Raw genomic sequence first — 18,838 nt, 5'->3', positions numbered from 1 at the left:
AAAAACGATTTTTCCGAAATAAGTCAAAATTCACCATGGTTCGGACAATATTCACCATGCATCGGACATACGGTATTTTGAACCGAAAAAATATCATGCATTGATCTCGGTGCTTTAAAATTAGAAATGTCGAAACAATTTTATCTTTCATTTAAAAATTAACCTTATAGTTATATTTAAATGACTATTTCGATCCACAAACGTGAAGAGATTTTAGGTGCATCACATCGCCTTAGAAAGGCGTTACAATGCTAGTAATATGCCATCTCGCGCCTTTTTCTCGTGGGTTGTCATCATCCACTTTCAAAAAAATAAATTGAGTCCACTTCTACTAGTCATATATCGATAACTTGTATTTTCACTGAAAATTTAAAGTTTTTATTTTCTATTTCGGCAAAAAATAGCTGCCATTTGGGTTTTATATGAAAATGGAAGTGATTACCCATGCATCAGAAAGTGTCCGATGCATGGTTAATTTGTGTCCGATGTACGGTGAAATAAACATACTTTAGTAAAAAACAACTCTAAAAAATATTCTACAAACATTGAAGTAAAATTTTTTTAAAAAAATTCTTTACAATTATCAACCTTCGAAAAATTTTACATAGGTCCGACTCGTTCCGTTGAAGTCTATTTAAAAGAACGACAACTCTAAAAATTACAAAATCGTAGAATTCTGGTTACTCCCCTTTGATGATGCAAAATATGACGTAATTTCAAGGCCATTCTTATGGTATTTTTATCACAGCATGAAACTAAAAATCGGCATCATTAAAAAGTTTAAATCTTCACCTTTAAGACAGAAACTAGTAAAAACACGGAGACACTCAGGTTCAATGAAAGTTTATTGCTTAAAGTTGTCCGAAGCATGGTATGTGTCCGATGCATGGTTAACTCACCCTAACGGTGAAGAGCTCCAAATTTAGACCTTTACCCGGAACTCAGGGCATGGAGCAGTGAGGGTTCTTTATCGTGCAAACGCCTACCGTGACACGGGGACTCGGTTTTTAAGTTTCTCCCGATTGACCAACAACTTTCACTTCAATTAAAGAACCGAACACCTGGCGAAGGATCAATTGCTACCTTTTTTTTAATCGAATAGAGCATGATTCGAACACACGACCTTCCGATCATGGAGCTACCGTGACGGCCATTTCAGAAGAAAAGTATAAAAATATACAAATACTGTACACCAACTTTTATTCGCGTGCGAGAAATATTCGTGAGTTTCCCGACCTTCCGTAACTCGCGAATAATAATCACCGCTAACTATTTATTTTACTTTGTAGAGAATATTTTCTCACTTCCGAAAATTGATTGTCGCGGATTGATTTCAAACTGACAAATCGCGAATAAAAGATGACGCGAATAATAGTTGGTTTACAGCAAGGGAACAACAAAGTTGAGCATTCCCTTGCAAAGAGCATATCTATAAAATAAAAAGCAGCATTCGACGTCGATCCTGATGCAAAACACATCACTTCCGTTTCGCACAGGACATTAACCCAAAACAAGCACACATACACAGGATTGCATTACTGAGTATATCCCCTCCAATTCCCAATTCCGTTGCCAGGGGTTAATTAAATGATATCGGAGGAAATTCTCAATTATTTTAAAGGATGAGCATTTTCGTTCTATACATGAAACAAAAAATACAAACATTTAAGAAACATTAATCAACCACATTTTGGTAATATTTTCTGTAAGATGTTCAATTCAGAATATTATCCTAAGATATATTTTATGGGGCACAATGACCAAAATTATGAGGTGCTATGGGCAAAATTGGAAAGGTAGAAATTAATTTTCCTCTCTGAGGTAATTGAAAAAAAAACCTTGAAAGCATTGAAGGATTATTTATAAATCATTTTTGGGGATATAAAACTGTTAATAAATTAAATGAGGCTCTTTGACCAATGCTTGGGGACTGATTCCAAACAAACCTACAAACCTTACCTGAGCCTTCTACAAAGGCCAAATTGACCAAAATCATGGTACGTTCTGACCAAATAAGGGGGGGGGGGGGTGCGATTTGTCCATTGCTCTATTTAGATCGTTTCGAAAAAAATGTATAAAAATATATTGAGGCGCATTGATCAAAATTAGGGGGCCTGGTGACCAATATTGGGGGGTAAGGGGGTGGGGGCGGTCTGTCGGGTGTACTCTGTTAAAGTGCGATATATATATATACTGAGAAATTGAAAGAATTAATTATCGCTTATTAATTACGACAGTCAGTAAATCGTAAATTTTCCCATTCTCTCAAAATAGCGTAACTATATATGATAAAAAGAAACAAAAGAAAGATAAAATAGAAGGAGAATTTTAATAAATGATTTTGAAACTATTATGAATTTGGAAATGTTTTAAGACTTTTATCGGATAAAAGAAATAATAAACAAAAGCGTAAGCGATAAACATTGTGTGGGTTGTTTCAGAATTGATAATGCGAATTACCTATAAAGTTTACACAATATGGAGAGAATGGTCTTGTTTTTTACAGTATAATCAGGAATTGGATCTAGTTCACGTTCATTCTGGTGAAGTCAATTAGTTTGTTAATACCATGAGGGCGGAATGACTTCAGTCATTGCATCCAGAACTTCCCCTTGCTTTTTCTCTGAGCGTCTGTCCATGTTGGACAACATGGTGAATAATCTCTGCTGTCATATCCACCCTACGACACTACCGTCGATTGTTTTATTAGGTAAATCTGAGTATTTTCCATTTAGCATAAATGGGAACAAATCCTCTGTAATTAATTCCTAGCATTTGTTCTAGGCCCGCCATATTAAATTTTTATGTTGACGTCACACACCAAAATCTCTATAGCCTCTTGGATGATGGTGGATTTGGTGACCTTCCACCAGTTGTTGGTGACCTAACCTATTGGTTACTCTGGTTACAAACTCTGAACGCAACTATTCTTCTGTGCTTCCAGAGATATGGCATGCTGTTATATATTACATGTTAAAAGCTTTGTGACAAATAGTAAACAAACAAAGATGGTACTAACATACTTCAGTTTCTTTTGAGGAGCACACGAGAGTTTCACATACACACTACATTTTCTATATTAACGTATAGCCAGGAAACAACCTCGATTGTAACTCAATTCAGGGGAAAATCTGCCAACGGCTAGAAAATATACATGTTTGTGGGAGATACTTTAGCAGGAATGATACTTAATTAATAAAAAAAAATAGTTCTGTGAAAACTTAGTGCATACCTACTTTGTATCTTGGCTTTTATTCTTGCAAAAAGGAGCAATTAAGTATTACAAAGTAATTCATTAATCATGAATATTAAAAAAATACTAAAATTGCATAATATCTTTTCTTTACTCCGTTGTTTTGTGGCAATTATTTCCAAAATTTGCCCTTAATTAAGAAAGCACAATTTAACACACTGCACACTTATGAGTTTTATTTGTTGGGTAGTATTAATCAGTTTGATATGCAAGGATTACTAGTTCTTTCTTCATCTTGAATTTTTATTCATACATGCAGTATGCTTCACAAAGTGTACTTACGTTCTTATAACGAATGCCTTATAATTAAGTGATATAAAGCTAATTTTACACTAAAACAGGTGTTTACATTATACAGTGTGTTTCATAATATCTGTGAGATTGTCCCCCATTCACACTTTTATAGATATGTTTAATTTCAAAATATGAGATTTGACAGACATTTTTGTAACAAGGACAGTTGCTATGAAACCTCAGTATATATTTGTTTATCTATTCAGCTGATGCTGTATATGGGCTATTCTAGTTTTTGTAGCTTTCCGCATTTCTGAAGAATTTTGCTCTCGAAGTGACTCTTGAAAAGAGTCTAATGCCCCATGCAAGTCTCCAACAATTTGCTTGCATATTCCAAGTATCTGCCATGATATGACTCTGGCTTGTAATGGTATATATCTAACTTCGTCTGAAAGGAGCAGAATGTAAAGGTCTGTCAGTGACTGTAGATACTGAGATCTGTTACCAAGTCGGTAGTTCGATAACACGGACATCATTTCTACTATTACAAACACGGGAAAATATAAGCTAGAAGAACGAAGAGAAACTAACACTTGTTCTAATGTGAATTTTTCTAAGTAGTTTATCTCACGATAAAACTTGATATCCACTGCCCAGGTAATCTTTATTCTTCTAAATAACGAACAGTATTCTAGCTCAGAAGTCCATTCAAACAATACACTTGCTTTTAGGTCCCCTAAATTTCACTGCTTAACATCCCCAGAGTTTAAATATCGTGTTCGTTTTGACAAATGTGTATCGTTTGTATAATACTGTAATCAGTAAGAATACAGTAAGAATGAACTTCCTTTACTCTAGGATCGAAGAACAACAAAACTGCGTAAACATTGAGAAGACATCTGGTAAATGCATTTTAAATGTGCTAAAATATAAATACAGGTACTTAACTTGATTAAACGGTCCAAAAAGCACAATAGGCGAATTAGTATATTGTTTGGGTAGAAATAATTCACAACTTGATGATTTTTTTTTTATCTATATAACATTTTTGTGTAAGTCAGAAATAAAAGTGTCTAATGAAAAAAAAAAAAAACAAACTTTAATTTGATAACAATTAACGTTTGCATATTATATCCGAATTAATTTTTTTTATTATTAAAACGCACACATGGGACGGGACTGTTGATTCATTCGAATGTACAATAGATTCAATTCAATTTATTTCTCATCATTTACGCTTTGAATTGACAAGATTACGCTTTGAATTGACAAGATTAATTTCATCACAATTTCGTCAACTCAGGTTTTCCCTGTTTTTAATTTTATACATGTGTATGTGTTAACCACCCTGTTTTTCAAATGTCAGATTAAATGTATTAATCTCGTGTATGATTTTCTAGCAGTGATAAATAAAAGGTTTGTTGAAAAATGTAAAAAAAAATTCTTTTTTAAAAAAATAATGATAATGTTGGAAATTTTTTTTTATTACTTAAAATATATATTAACAAACATCTCTCGTCTTTAATATGTCATTTCTTTATCATATATCACCTTCTTCAATAAAAAAAACGGGGAAAATTGTTAACTTGGCAATACAGATCCTATTAAATTTGTTTTGTTTTCCTGAGCATTCAAAGATCCGTAAAGACCAAAAAAAAAAAAATAAATAAATAAATAAAATAATTAAGACTATGTTGTGTTACTGACTCGATGGGTAAGTAATACTGTTTTTGATATACATGTATATAATAATAAAAATTAATAAGCAATCATTAACTCTCCGGAGTGTGATTTGTATTTTGAATGTATTTTCGTTACTTATGTTTGAAGATGTTCATACCCCTATTTATGAAACGGTTTCGATCTTCATATGTATTGTCGCTGCATTGTCGCTGTATGGTCGCTGCATTGTCGCTGTATTGTCGCTGCATTGTTGCTGTATTGTCGCTGCATTATCGCTGTGTTGTCGATGCGCTGTCGCTGTATTGTCGTTATAATTAAGAATAAGGACACAAACACAAAACCAAATCACAGTACGGTTTTTAAGCTATTTGAGGAGCTAGAACCATCATTATTAGAATTAAGAGGAACATTTTAAAATCCAAATTTATGTTGGATAACTTAATTAAAAATTATCTTAATTACAATTTTTTACTGAATACATAACGTTTCAATTTACCAACCTGATTTTATGTTCTATTAAATTTATTTGTCATTGCAGTTGAAAATACTCAGCCTTGAATAGAAAAAAAAAGGTTTCATTTTGACAGATTTGCATCATTTGTTCAATGCTTCATTCGGTAAGATAACATTGAAAATAAACTGCCTATTCTTTTTTCAAAGAAGCACTGTGTTATCTTTAAGAGGACATCTGGTAAATGTGCTTAAATACAAGTACACGTACTTTGAAAAATGTAATTAGACAGACATTGAATAGGCCCACTAGAAGAATTAGAAATTTTGATGTTGTGGGTGAAAATGTAATATCATTTGAACGATTTAAAAAAAAATTATACGGTATTCTCTTACATCGTAAATAAAATTGTCTTGTGTTGACTTAAAAGCAATATCAAAAAATGCAGTAATCCTTTAACTAAATTGAAAGAAATATAATTGAAGGTGGAATATGATTTAAAGAAAAGAACTACATTCCACTTGCAGGAATAGTGTTTTTCACTTACAAAACAGATGATTTGAATTAAAACGTAATCTAAAACTCTTAAATAATACGTGTTACTGTTTGATCTCATTTAAAAATTAAATTATCTTTAATTTTCTTTAAAAAGGTAAATATATCCTTGAAGAGTTTAAGCCTGACTGTATGAACAATTAAAACATTTAAATGTAATCGCTGTTATTTTGTTTGTTTTGTTTTGTTTTTTTTTTATTCATCCAGTATTTTCAGGAAGATTTATCATTGGTATAAAAGACCATTATTTATATCCAACAAGCCAAATGTTTTATCTTATCTGTCCAATATTTAACTTTTTTTTATTCATAAAAAAACATTTTGAGCGAATTGAAATATAAGAAAAAAAAAACACTAACAGTCACTTGGAAATAATGAAATAAATTGTATGTAAATAATAGAAATCGAACGGTGCCTAATGAATATATTGAGTAATTTGCTCAAAATGTTTTAAATATTGCTTTTTTAGAACTAAATCGGTCCGTGATCAGAAGGTCGTGTGTTCGAATCACAGCCGTGACAGACCTAAGTCGAAAAAAATAGGTAGCTACTGTTCCTTCGCCAAGCGCTCGGCATTTTGAAGTTAAAGTTGCGGGTCTTTAGGATGAGTCCTTAAAAACCGAGGCCCATGTCACGGCAGGCGTTAGGGTTAGACTTTGTGTCACGGTAGGCGTTGGCACGATAAAGAACCCTCACTGTTCAATGACCCTGAGTGCCGAGTAAAGGTATAAATTTGAAGCCCTTCACCTGAATGTGGTGAGGTCTCTTTATGAGTGAAACATTCTCGAATGGGACGTAAAACAATATACATACAATCAATCAATCAATCTTGGAACTAAAATCGCAAATTTGTTTTGAATATTTACGAATGAAATAAATTTCTCGCGAATAAAAAGTGATTTACAGTATTTTATTGAATAACCTATTGATAAATAATATATTAGTCAGTTTACCTATGCCTATAAGGTACCGAATAAGTGGAATTTTTAGCGAGACGCAAATTTAGTGAATTATCATAAAATATTGGAATATATTTTAGCGAGAAGTAATTTTAGCGATTTTGTAATGTCAAGATAGCTAGTTATAACAACTAATACGGTATATATTGTTAGCGATATTCAATTTTAGCGCTCTCAAAACCCTCACTAAAAATGCCAAAATTAAATCCTTGCTAAAAATTCTGCTTATACGGTATGTGAAAAGAAAAAAAAGAACCTCATACTTTATTCAAACGTTCTTCTAATCGTTAGGTTAACGCCTACGCTACCCCGTCTTCTCATAATTAATGTGTGTGTTAGTGTGATGAAAATAAATGAGATTGTTAATTACATGTATACGGTTTTGTTCAGAAATATACACGCCGCTAAATAATAGAAACGTCATTAAGTGTTGCGAATACAACGTCTAAAGCCATCAACTGCTTCCAATAAAGTAATTTTCCCCTTAATCCATTGTATGTTTAATTGTTTACTGAAAAAAAAATATCGATAGATAAATTAATTAATAAAATAAATGAATCAAATGTGTAAAGATGACATTATTGACATAATTATATTATAGACAAGGTAATGTTTATCACCAGAGTTGGACCAGTGCAAAGAAAAAAATACATGTAGTTAACTTTGAAAATTGGTCCCAGATATCCTCATATTTGTATAAAAGTTGAAAAGTGAAATTAATTCCAAACTTATAACATAACTTTTCGATACTTAATTGACATCAGCTTTCCAGAGGAGTGGGGTAAATGAATACCACTTGTACAGACTCCATTCAGTTGAACAAATATGTTTGTATTTTTCTTTTCACAACTCAGAGAAAGGATGCGATCATAATTTTAAGATCGCTTATGCGCTGCAATTGATATTTTTGTGTTCTCTTAATTGATACTATTTTTATTTTTCAATGAAATGTGGCGCCCATATTTGGCTTTGACAAACATGTGCATAATTTTTGTGCATTTTCTTAATCATTGGAAAGATACAACTTAACCGTTTAAAAAATTTACAGGTCACAAATTAAAACATCAAACTTTAATAGCATTAAATTACAAGTATGGTGTGTTATACCTTAAGACAGATGACTTGTATTTTATCTTTTTTCTGTCTTCGAACGCTCTTCTTTTTCATCTAAAATACTAACGTTCTTGAATTTAAAATAATGTTTAATTTATGTAATAAGCAAGTGATTAAAAAGAATGAACACTGAAAAATTGTAAATCAATCAGATCAATGGAATTTTTCTATTATGCATTCCTTTTGTTTAAATATTTTTTTTATCTGTCGACCGCCTTTTCTTCTTGTTTTTGTTTTCCGTTCTATTTGCGGAGGGGACTCAAACATCAAACATTTTGAACGTTTAGGATGTTTCTAATTTTGTATTTCTTTTTTCGTTTAAGAATATTTTCCTTAATCATCATAAATTTTCTTTCCGCCTTCTTTTTTCTGCCTTTTTCCTCGTGCTATCTTGGTTTCCTCCCATGATCAGACGGTCATCCGAATTAGAAATGTCGTTTAATTCTTTTTTCTTTCAATTTTTTCTTTTTTTTTTTTTTTTTTGATCAGTTTACATTCATTACGTTTATTACCACCCCCACCACGCCCTACGAGATCCCCCTCCCACGAAATATGTTTTTTTTAAAGTTTGGGCAATTGTTTATTTTTTTCCCCATTTTTGGCTCGTCAAAGAATTTTTGAGTCCGACATCTGTCAGAGTTGACGTGGACCCCAATCCCCGGAAAAAAGAATTATTGATCCGCCCTTGGTATACTAACACTAAAGAAGATTATTAAACATATTTCCAGCACTTAGCATATATATATATATATATATATATCTTATTCTTCATTTAATTCTTTTTCTCAGGACCCCTGACATTGTGAGGATAGAATAGGCTTTGAACACGTTTTTAAGCTCATTTCATACATGTATTATCTAAAAATTAAAAACATTATGTTAAAATTGATATCAAGAATAGGTTAGCTCATGACTTTTTCATTTTATCATTTATCTTAATATTTTTGGATTTCATATTAACTTCCCTGGACAGTACTTATCGGTAAATGTCAGCACTTGTTTAAATTTTTAGCAGGGACAGTAAACGGGCCAGTAATTGTCTAAGTTTTGCAGTAAAGATAGCACATTGTCAGCAATTGTCTTAGTTTATCAGTAAAAAATGGGAATGTCAGTACGTTTCTGACTTAGTAGTGTTTGCCATGAACTGCAATACCTGGGCATCAGTGTTTCACAAACATGTCTTGTTCAATATCCAAACTGGACAAAAAACATTCACAACTAGATGCTGTCATAATGCAGTAATACCCGCACTAATGGGTTTGCCTCTAAATGCAGGCACGTAGCATCCGAGGGGGGGGGGAAGGGGACCTGCCCCCCCCACCCCCACTGTTTTCGAAACATAACTGGTGGTTGCCCCCCCCCCACACACTTTTTGTTGCATAATAGTCAAATAAAGGTAATGTAGTAGTGTATATATAAAATTGGGGTACTGAAAGAAGTTGGAACCCCCTCCCCACCCCCACCCCCACCCAACGAAATAGGATTTGTGAATTTAAAAAAAAACAAAACTTTTTTTGGCTCGTCAAATTTTTTCAGGTAAGTTGAAATTTTTTTTCTGGCTACCCCCCCCCCCCCTTCCACTTTCAAAAACGTTGCTACGTCCCCGAAATGTTCTCTGACTGCTCTCCTTGAAATTCTGGTAACCAGGGAAGAAGCACACATTTAAATCAAGCATAAAATGCTCAGGTGAACATACAGCCCATATGGGCCTCTTATGCAAATCAGGTGCGGATCCAGGAATTTTTTCCAGGGGGATCCAACCCAGAAATTTCTTGACGAGCAAAAAAAAAAAAAAAAACAAAACAAAACAAAACAAAACAAACAAAACAAAAAAAAAAAACAAAAACAAAAAAAAATAAAACCCTCTTAAACTCCTTTCCCAAATTTGAAAACCTATTTCATGGTGGGGGGGGGGGGGGGGAGGGAAAGAGGTGGCTTTGGCCGCTCACTTTTTAAGCTTCATATATATAACTTTTCATACCAACTTAACAGGGGTCCGTTTTTTCTAAGGTGGGGGGGGGGTCCAAGTTCTCTTTTAGTTGTTTTCATATATAGATTTCGTATATAGGTTCCCGACCCCCCTCCCCCTCTAGATCCGCGCATGTAAATATTTCATTATCAGTCTGATATTACCTAATAATGTAAATTCTGAAAAGAGATGATTTTATTCAAAACGATGTATTAACTAAGGAAATGGGTAACTTGTTAAGCACCTTTGATTATGAATGTGATGATAACTTTGTTTGTCGTAATAACATGGATACACAAGTCAACACCTTTGGTAGGAAATTAGAATCACTGTGTAAATCATCTGGTATGCGCATTGTTAATGGTAGACATAAAGGGGACATTCAGGGAAACGTTCGTTTTAAATTCAAATTTTACAAGACATGGGTCACATGGGTATAATTATGTTCAATGTTCTAGGTCATATAGTACTTCGGTGAAATGGAATGCACAAAATGTAAATTATGTTATTAACGATTTAGATGAAAATATTGGTAAACTGTCTGAAATAGCAAATAAGAACTTAGAAAGTCAAGGTAAACGTAAACGTTTACACAAAATTGCCAAACGAACAAAATCTTCTGACGACTGGGCTAAGTTTAGAAAAATGAGAAATATTTGCGTGAATAAAACAAGAAATGCTAGGCAAAATTATTTCATAAAACTAAGTGATCAACTTAGATCAGGTACATTATCTCCTAAGCAGTGGTGGTTAACATTAAAAAGAGTTACCGATTTTTCAAATACAACTAGAAGCTCTTATCCTCCAATGATAAAAAGCGATAACGATTTACCAGTGAGTGAAATCAAAGGTAAAGCTGATTTGTTTAATTCTTATTTTTGTTCACAATCTATAGTCAACGACGCAGGAAGGGAACTACCACCACTCCCCGATGCAAATGAAAATAAGAATGTGTTAAATAATATTATTATTTCCGTTGAAGATGTTTTGGACGTTTTACAACTTTTAAATTCTAATAAAGCCAATGGGCCGGATGAAATAAACCCTACCTTGCTTAAACAAGCTGCTACAGAACTTGCAGAACCTTTAAGTAAACTATTTAATTTATCTTTGCAACAGTCAATAGTTCCAGATCAGTGGAAAATTGCAAATGTAACCCCCGTGTATAAAAATGGCGCAAAGAATGTCGTTAGTAATTATAGACCTATATCTTTACTTAGTGTCCTAGGGAAATGTATGGAGCGATGTGTTTTTAAATATTTATATAACTTCATTCATACAAATGATATTTTAACACCAAAGCAATCTGGTTTCAGACCTAATGACTCTACAGTCAACCAATTGTTGAGTATTACAAGTGATTTTTATAAAGCTGTTGATCAAGGGAAGGAGGTTAGAGTCGTATTTTGTGATATTAGTAAAGCTTTTGATAAAGTGTGGCATAGGGGCCTTCTACATAAGTTAGAAAAAATAGGCATCTCCGGAAAATTGCTTAAATGGTTTGAAAATTATTTATACAAAAGGAAGCAACGTGTTGTAATAAATGGAGCGAAATCGGAACTAGAATATATTAAAGCTGGTGTTCCCCAGGGGAGCATTCTTGGTCCACTGCTATTTCTTATTTATATAAATGACCTGGTAGTAGATATAGAATGTATAATAAAACTTTTCGCGGATGATACATCGCTTTATGTTATTGTTGAAAACGCATATAATTCATCTAATCTGATTAATAGCGACCTTGCAAAAATCAATGAGTGGTCAAACACCTGGCTTGTAGCCTTCAACCCTTCCAAAACTGAATGTTTAACAATATCTAGAAAAAATCGAAAACCATTTCATCCATCGCTTGTATTTAACGATGTTCATTTAAAAGAAGTCGATGCACATAGGCATTTGGGAGTTATATTTGCTAGTAATTTATCCTGGAAATTACACGTGGATGAAATTATAGGTAAAGCTTATAGTCGCCTGACAATGATGCGTAGAGTTAAATTTATACTGGATAGGAAAACGTTACAAAATATCTATTTTTCGTTTGTGAGACCTATACTTGAATACGCCGATATCGTTTGGGATAATATACCAGACTACTTAGTAGATAAACTTGAAGGTGTTCAACTTGAAGCTGCTAGAATAGTTACGGGAGGGAATAGAATGGCAGCTAGGTACTTGTTATACAAAGAGACGGGATGGGTAACCCTATCAAAAAGAAGAGAAAATCATCGTTTAATTCAATTCCATAAAATATATCATAAAAAGTCCCCTGATTACTTAGTAAATATTGTCTCCGAGTATGGCAATCATAGACATAGTTACAACACTAGACAAGAAAACTCACTACAAGAAATCCAAACTAGAATCCAACTATACTATAATTCCTTCTTTCCCAGTACAATACATGTACGTATTTGGAATAAATTACCTTTGGTGATTCAAAATAATCCATCCCTTTCAAGTCTTAAATCATACTTAAATTCTAATTTATCTAGAATACCCAATTATTTCTTTGTTGGGAGTAGGCTTGGTCAGATTTTACATGTACATACGAAACTCAGACTGGAATGCAGTTCTTTGAATTTACATATGTTTCGTAGAAATCTGTGTATTTCTCCACTATGTTCATGCGGCGAGATTGAAAGTATCGAACATTTTTTCTTCCATTGTAACAATTTTATAAGAGTACGAAATAGAACTATTCTTTCAATACCTCATCACATAACTGTTGATATATTACTTTACGGTTCACAAAATCTGTCAGAAAGGGAAAACCAAAATATTTTTCTTGTTGTCCAAAACTTTCTGATAGAAAGCAAAAGATTTTAAAACAAATCACTTGATATTTTTACTACGAGATATTATTCGGTCTCTTTTTTCAGTTCAAATTTTATTAGTGATGTGGCATGAATGAGTGAGGTAAATTTTATTTTGTTATGTATAAATTGGAATTTTTGGAGATTTTCAGCGACTTCAATTCCAGTAAACTGTTCACAATATAAATGTATGAAAGTTTTCCATATGAGTGTACTATTTTAGGTTTCATTCACATACAATTCTCTCACTTGTTGAATTTGCAGAAAGAGGGATTAATATAAGCCTTATGGCTTGTTTCCCAATTCTTTTGTATTTATTACTAGTGTATTGTACCATTGTCAATTTCTTCAATAAAATATTGTTTAAACTAAAGTCAAGGTGATGTAGATGTGTGTGTCAATGAATTTTGTAACGTTGTAGATAATATTGTCCTACCCAGATGTAATGTAAAATATAGTTCATACCAAAAGGCAATGAATGGTCAAAAATGTAATAAGGAAGATAAACCATGGTTTAATGAAAATTGTAGAAAACTTTATTTAGAGTATAAATCAGCATTGCGTGATTTCAGTTTTTGTAAAACTGTGGAGAATCATAGAATGTTGGTAAATAAGAAACATATGTACAAAAAGTATGAGTATAGGCTTAAAAGACAATACAAACGCTATGAAGGTAATATGTTAGATTTTTTAAAGAAATACAATCCCAAACAATTTTTTAGATATTTTTCCAAATGCAAAACTAAAAACAGTGCAAGTGATATAACGCTAGATCAGTTTTTTGATCATTTTAAAAACTTGAACAACTATGAGAATGACATAAACACATCAAATGAAAATGTCGAGTCTGATATAAACGATACTATTTTTGAGGAATTAGAAGTTGAAATTTCCGAAAATGAAATTATAAAAGCAATTGGTAAACTAAAACGAAATAAGAGCTGTGGTGAGGACCTTATCCTTAACGAGTTACTGATAGAATGTAAAAATTCATTATTACCCATCATAACAAAACTTTTCAACTCAATATTTAATTCAGGGTTTTTTCCTAGTGAATGGTCTAAGGGTTGTATAATACCAGTTTTTAAAAAGGGTGATCGTAATGATGCAAATAATTATAGAGGCATTACTTTAATTAGTTGTTTAGGTAAGCTATTCACTTCCATTTTAAATGTTAGGCTGCTAGAATGGGATAGTTTGAATAATGTTATTACAGACGCGCAGTTTGGATTTAAACCTGGAAATAGTACGGTTGATGCAATATTTGTACTACAAACATTAGTTAATAAATTTTTGCAGAAAAAGGGTGGCCGACTATATTGCTGTTTTATAGATTATCGAAAAGCATTTGATCTAACTGATAGAGCTAAAATGTGGTGTAAATTAGGTAAACAAGGTATAACAGGCAAAATGTTCAATATCATTGAATCATTATATGCTAGTGTGAAATCATGTGTGAAGTTCAATGGTATGCTGTCGGAGTATTTTGAAAATAATGTGGGCTTACTGCAGGGGGAGGTTTTATCACCTCTATTGTTTTCATTATATGTTAATGATTGTGAGATGCATTTTTTAGAAAACAATTGTCCTTATGTTGAACTGCAGTTAATTTCAATTTTTCTATTGATGTATGCAGATGGTATGGTACTTATTGCAGACTCACCAATGTCACTTCAAACATTATTGAATGAATTAAGTACTTATAATAAGAAATGGGGTCTTGAAGTTAATACAGATAAAACCAAAATTTTAGTTTTTAGAAATGGTAGAAGTTTACGAAATGAAGAAAAATGGGTTTACAATGGAAAAGAACTTGAAATAGTAAATAGATTCAGTTATCTAGGAATGTGTTTCAATTATAATGGTAAATTTAATATAACTCAAAAGCACGTAGCTGAACAGGGAAGAAAAGCATTTTATGCGTTGAACAAAAAATTCTGCAACTGATTTTAATGTCGAAACTCAAATATCACTTTTTGAAATGTATGTATGTAGTATTCTTAATTATGGAGCAGAGGTGTGGGGATTTCATAAAGCTCCAGATGTAGAAAAATACAAAGTCTCTTTTGTAAAAAGTTACTTCGTTTAAAAAAAAGTGCCTGTAACAATCTTGTGTATTTCGAACTTGGAAGAATGCCTATGAGGGAATCTAGAAAATTGAAAATTATAAAATATTTTTTGAAACTAAAGGGTACACAAAATAGTCTACTAAAATCATGCTTGGAAGAAAGATTAAGGAATAATGATAGTTGGATCAGAGATATTCAAAATGAACTTAATAAACTGGGACTTGGCTATATATTTGATGCAGATTTCAATGATAATACTTACATGTTAGTAAAACAAAGATTCCTTGAGGTGAATAATCATACTATGATTTCTAATATTTGTAGCAATGCCCGTAGCCCGCTATACCAACATTTGGTTGATAATTTTGGTATACAATATTACTTGCGTAAACCTATTAATTATATGTACAAAATACAAATTGCTAGAATTAGACTATCTGCACATAATCTAAATGTTGAAACTGGTAGATATGTTAATGAAATTAGAAAAAACAGATTATGTAAAATGTGCTCTTTGAATGTTATCGAAGACGAATTTCATTTTATTTTACAATGTCCTTTTTATCATGACCTTAGATCTAAGTATTTGAAAAAGTATTATTATAAGAAATCCAGTGTTTGGAAATTAATTCAACTTCTAAGTGTACAAAATATAAAGGAACTTTGTAACCTTGGAAAATATTTATATCAAGCTTCCACTAGAAGAATGAAACATTTGTAAATGTTTAGTGTTTTATAATTACAGTTGCCTGTTAGAAAACACGTCCTACATAGTTTACTTGCTATTTATTGATTATGCTCACTCTCATATTGTTATATTTTACAATATTGTATATATGTTTATATATGTAATCTGATGTGTCGTATGACGCAAAGAAATAAAGAACTTGAACTTGAAAAAAAGAGAATTTTTGAAAGATTTGTGTAAAAAAAAGGGGGGGTTTAATTTTCTACCCAAACTTGGAACTTGTTGAATACATTGTCAAAACAACAAATATTATTATTTTAGTGCATAGTTTTTTTGATGAACTTAAAAAAAAAATAGATGCCAAAATGACAACTTGTGCAAATTTTTATCAGTATTTGGGTAGGACTCGGAGAACCCCTTTCCAAATCTTGACCCAATCAACTTTGTCAAAAATCCCCCCCCCCCCCCACGATTCACTCGTTTTCCTGTCATATTTAGAATAGATAACACAAACTTATGAAGAAAAAAATTGTAAGTAATTATAATATAAATTTTACAAATGTACACCTTTTTGGAAAATTTCTAGACTCGTGCGTGGAATTACGTCACACCGCGAGCACTACTTTTACCGTTATCATTATTGTTTTGCAATTGGTGTATGTACATCATTATTACCACAGGGATTATTAATATTTAGTGTGTGTTTTAAATGGATTTATTATTCCATCAAGTTAACAGTACCTATAACAGGCGGTAAGTACATTATGAATATATTATTTTAAACGTTTAGTATAGAACGGGGTTTGTTTGTTGTTTCACGTCCTTCTCGAGAATTTTTCACTCATATGGAAACGCCGCCGGTGGAGGGCTGCAAATTTTAACGTAGTGTCGACACTTAGGGCCATTGAGCAGTGAGGGATCTTTTTTCGTGCCAACAACTACTGACACACGGGGCATCAGTTTATACAGTCTCATCCGAAGAACTGATCTCCACGTCCGGCAGTGGATTTGAACCCGCGACTTAAGGATCAAACCCTTACTCCACGACTCTAGAGCAGACGTTCTAACCACTGCGCCACACGAGCGACTAGAACGGGGTAAAATAATCAGAAATGAAAATGGTTAGGAGCCTATAGTTGGAAAAGGGTCAAAGATCATTGGAATGCCACAATTATACAAATTATACAATGAGGCAAATCCCTGGGGTCATTCCATTCGATCTTTGGAACCGGAAACAATAAAATAGCTTTCATTAAAGCAAAAGCCCATAAGTCATCTTTGTATTATAGCACACTAAATAGGATATATGGGGTCAAGACCCCCAGAGGTCATTCCCAACCCCTAAAACTTCAAATGATCATATACATTATCTTGAAAATGGTTGAAAACTCTCCCCTTAACCATATATAATATTGTCTCTCGAGTCATTATGCATTAAGGACCCTCTCTACACTGCACCCTATTTTCAGGGTACTTTTGTGTAATTAGACTGACCTACCATTTGACATACAAGTAGAATAAATTGTAATCTGAACTAAATCACATAGTTTGAAATAAATCCAAGTATTCTAAACATTATATTAGACCAAGATAGAGTATTTGAAAACTTTATTTGCATTTGTTTTATCCATTTGAGTAAGTGAAGGCATTTTTTCTTTTCTATTACTTCATTGTCTTTGAAGATTTTTCCTGAATAAAAATATGGCACGCTCCCTATATTAAAAATGAGTTAGTTAATTTCAAAATTGAATCGATTCAATAACAGTGATGAATTTGAAGAATAATTTCAATAAAAGAGATCCGCATAATTTCACTGGAAAATGACTTAGACACCCATAATATGCCATCTATAAATACATACATATGTGTATGAGTATACAGTTATCGTGACGGCAATGAAGAGGCAATACTTGTCAACGCAACAATTTTAGCAATTATACAAGATAAATTATCTCGCCATGTCGAGGTAGGTATCACAACAAAATGTGATAGTTTTTTTTACTAGACGAAATAGAAATTTTTGCATCTTGACAAAACCAGCAAGTTATCTTGACTTGACGAGATAGTTTACTTGGCTTGACGCGATATCTTATGTCGACAAAATTTATCTGGATGGCATAAATATGCCACCATAGAAAACTAAGCAAGAGTTGGTCAATGTGGGAAGAAAGGGAATTCAGTGTATGGTGATTGCCGTTCCCTTCCTAGACAATTGCAACCTATTTATGTGCTTTGAATTGGGCCATTATTATTGTTTAATTAACTGTTAAGCTTAATATTTATTTCGCAAAAAGAGCTTCCATATATTGTCCTAGTTTTAAACTAAGCCGTCGATTGTAAAAGTCAGCGCTTCTCACAAAAGTCATCTTTAGTATTCTATTTCGTGGGCAAATAATTTCAATATTGGTGAGAGTTTTGCAAGTTATGAAGATTTTACATGAAGTATATTGGTTAGATGAGATATCAAAGTAAATTTGTTATAATTGAGATTTAATTTTTCACTTAAATGTTTTGTCGCACTATAATCATTCTGCACGCCTTGTTCATCCATCTTCCTTAAAAAGGTTACTCGATCGAAGAAAAAAATCATTAGAAAAGGTCTTCCAAACAGGAACCCATTAATCTTTCTGCTCTGTCAGAAAAAAATACGCATGTTCTGTTCGTAATGAAATACAATCTGGGCTCTGAAACTCAGGTAAGTCATCTTTCTTGCAGGAATGACATGAAATTAAATTCAAGGTAGCAATAAATTAAAGAAGATGATAATTCTTAGCCGAGGTATTGATCGAATTCAAAGTCGTATATCAAAATACACGATATGCAAAGGTCCGAAGCGATGAATTAATCAATATCCACGAAAATAATTTGATAAGTGAAAGCATTTATTCAACAAAAATACAAATAAAGTAACAATGCACTAAATACAACCATTATGCGGTGGTACATTCGAAGATGATTGATTGATTATATGTTGTTTTACGTCCCATTCGAGATTTTTTCACTCATATAGAGACGTCACCATTTGCCGGTGAAGGGCTTCAAATTTTGACC

This window comes from Saccostrea echinata, unplaced genomic scaffold, assembly GCF_033153115.1.
Source record: "Saccostrea echinata isolate AGI-Se365-2 ecotype Australia unplaced genomic scaffold, CSIRO_AGI_Sech_v1 ptg000059l, whole genome shotgun sequence".
Lineage (NCBI taxonomy): Eukaryota > Metazoa > Mollusca > Bivalvia > Ostreida > Ostreidae > Saccostrea > Saccostrea echinata.
Note: the sequence above shows the minus strand (reverse complement) of the source record.